Below are 3,589 nucleotides of genomic sequence, written 5' to 3'. Positions count from 1 at the left end.
CAAAGTGTCTGTGGGTGTGTGAGCCGAATTGTGTTCGGCCACAGCTATGCCATTTTACGTGCGATCACGCCGAATCCTTCAGGAAGTATAAAGAGCACCCCGTCGGGTGACCTAACGGAGCCGGATTTTTTAATTAGGTCATTAGGGCCGATTAAATGGGGAAGAAATGGATAATCAGTGGCCAGAATGCAACAACACATGTCCGGCACCATGGAGAGCTCCCGTGGAGCAGCACACAGGTGAGCGGAATTTGAATCAGCCAGTGAACTCTGGAGCAGCACACAGGTGAGCTGAGTTGTAATCAACCACTGAAGTGGGACGGGTATTCCGCTATAGACCAGAACTGCATCGCGTCTTCAAGCGCCCAGCTCCAAGGCCGCGCCCCTTTTTAGGGGAAACCCACCATAGTAAACGACGGTACAAGAAGCCAAAACCACTTCAAACAAACTATTTAAAACGGTTTAATTTGATAGAGATATGCCGAAGAGTTGCTGTGTTGTTATAGTTTCACTAACAATAAAAAAAACAAAAAACTGGTCTGCGATAGGGTAGGCGTGACACCGTCAATGTGGACGATGCATGTAACCTGGTGGAAACTGGATACAGCGTTCATATAAGGCAAGTACCTCGTGTCGATGTATCTTGCGCATTCTATGGCCGGCCGAGTTGAAATATATTGTCATGTCATGGTGTCTTTGGGTCATTTATAAAGGAAATGAATTCTGTTATTTTTCTATAGATGTTTTGGGTACTGCTATTTTACATTGAAGTCAACGCGAGTGGCTTGTGTTATTCCCTAAAAAGGGGCGCGGCCTTCAAGTTTTGCAAATTACCCGGATGTGCTGTTCTGGTCTATTAAAAAAATGTGACACACACCAAATTCACTCTGCTGACATATCTGGCCGTCTACGTAAGTATAAAATCTTATTCGTAATTAAAGGCACCAGTTGAGAGATTAGGTGGGGGAGTCAAATTTTGTTGGGTTAGTTCCTATAATTACTCAAATCTAATCCCCTCTTATTTAAAAACAAACAAACACCAAAATCACTCTGCTGACATATCTCAACCCAAGCACCAGGATAAAATGTCGGCATTGTACGTTCCTACAATTGAAGCAAATGTAAAATATGAAAATGTAAAGTCCTCCAGCAGAAACTAGGTGCCTGGTTACATGTCGAGCTCGGCCACATACCCGAGTATCAAGATCCTACAGTACATGTTTTGTTTGGGTGATTTCAGTTGGAATGCTCCACTGTAAAGAGTTTGTCACAATCACAAGAAAAACTGGTCCACGCATTCGTCTCCTCCCGTATCGATTACTGCAACTCCCTGCTTGCAGGCCTCCCCACCAAATCCACCCAGAGACTGCAATATGTCCAGAACTGTGCCGCCCGGGTTCTTACCAGAACCCGGAAGTCAGAACACATCACCCCTGTCCTCCACTCACTTCACTGGCTCCCCATCAATCAACGCATCACCTTCAAACTCCTCCTCCTGGTCTACAAGGCAGTAAACCACACTGGTCCCACCTACCTTCAAGAACTCCTCCCCCCCAAGCCCCCCTCCCGGTCACTCAGATCCGACACCCTCAACCTACTTGTTGTCCCCCGCACCAAGCTGGCAACGATGGGTGACCGAGCCTTCTCCACCCTGGGGCCACGCCTGTGGAACCAACTCCCAGGAACTGTTCGGGCCTCTAAATCCCTCGCTGTTTTTAAAACGAGCCTTAAAACCCACCTGTCGGAGCTTTTAGCTGTTTTTAGCTTGTTTTTATTTTATTTTATTTTTATTTATTTATTTTACTATTTTAGCTACTGTAAAGCACCTTGAGATTTGTTTTACATTTTAAAGTGTGCTATATAAATTAAAGTGGAGATGAAGCACTGAACAATATGAGTGTAGTTTGTTTGGTGAGTACCTTGGTTAAGACAGGGCCCTGCAATCAACTGTGAAAACCACCTATATTTGCAGGAACACTCAAACCTATTTCCCTGTTTCACCCGTTTTCGCCACTGGGCGCCGCCATGCTTGAGCAAGCTAGATGGTGACGTCAGCAACATTGTCCCTCCCGTGTGCTTCTTGTTTACTCACCCGTAACAATGGAGGATGCAGATCAACACACTGTACTCACTGTACCCGGAGAAAGACGGAGCCGAGGAGGATCGTTCTGTTTTGCCCCAGGGTGCTCAAATGAGTTTTATCGTGTAAAGGGTAGTGGTAAAGATATTCATTTTCATGTAGTTCCAGTCAAAAAACCGCAAGTGCTGCGTAGATGGTTAGCTGCGCTAAAACGTAAAAACCCACCTGTGGGCCCCGTACAACGAGTGTGCAGTGACCACTTCGTCAGCTCTGATTATGTGGAGGAGGGAGGCTTTGATGAGTCTGGAAGATTTGTTTTTCGCAAAACAAATCGCCTGAAGCCAGACGCGGTGCCGTCCGTCTTCGATTTCAGCGGCTATAGCGCAGGGCAGACGGACAGACCTACCCATGTCCCGGCAGAGGCAGCCCTCCGCCGGACTGACAGAGTGCAAAAACGCGCTGCCAAGGCGAAAGACCAAGAGGTAGATTAACGCTAGAGAGTTAATTTGTGATGTTTATAATCAGGGGTGTAGTGTAAATAACCCCTCTCAGGACTGATAACATAATCTAACGTTAGGTCAGGTCCTGAGAGGGGCTAGGGTGTAGTGGTACATACTGGGTAAACTGGCTATCCAAGGTTAGTTTACCCACCATAGATAGATGATCTGAAAACAGGCGAGTGATTTCTACCTCATTTCAAAGACGTTTACCCTACACTACACCCCCGTTTATAATTTAATTGGCTTCACAATAAAAAAATTGCACTTGTGAAATGAATCAATATGTTATAGCACAGCAAATCCCACACCAGCTAATTGTTGTAAACACTCATTCATTTGTCATTTCACAGTGCTCTACAAGTACTGAAGTGCAGTGTATATGTATATGGTTAATATAAATGTAGGCTATGTATAGCCAAAAATATAAATAAACAACGCTCAATGCAGAGTAAACAGTTTGAGGTATGATACGTGTACGATGTACACATTATAGATCAGATATGAACAAGACAGTAGTATGAATACAGCATAGAATAACTAGTATACAACGTAGTGTGGTATTAATAATGAATTTGAATCCACTATTGGTCAGATATAAGCAGTGTACAGTCTATCATAAAATGAACTACATTACTATTGTAATAAACAGGACTATACAGTATTATATGCCATTTACCATATATGTCTAGACAGTACTATAAGTATGAATAGTGATGTAGTACATTTTATGGTAGTCAATTTTATTGCCCATCAAACTGTAAAATCTGAACACAAAACAATGCATGGGGCAATGTAATAATAATAATCAATGTAGGCTGTTCAAAGGGCTTAGCTGGAAATCTGCTGATGTGTTTTGCTATTGACAGTGCTTTGTCTGGCTTCTGTACTCCTAGATGCTGAGCGATGGTCACTGCTTTCTCTGTTGAGTGCTCCCTTAGTGCTGCCCGGATGGAGATTGCCTGTCCTTTCTGAAGCTGTAGTTTTTGCCCACCCTCTCCGGTGCCACCAGC

This window comes from Poromitra crassiceps (genome assembly GCF_964638095.1).
Source record: "Poromitra crassiceps genome assembly, chromosome: 7".
NCBI classification, from domain to species: domain Eukaryota; kingdom Metazoa; phylum Chordata; class Actinopteri; order Beryciformes; family Melamphaidae; genus Poromitra; species Poromitra crassiceps.
This window is presented reverse-complemented; position numbering follows the sequence as displayed.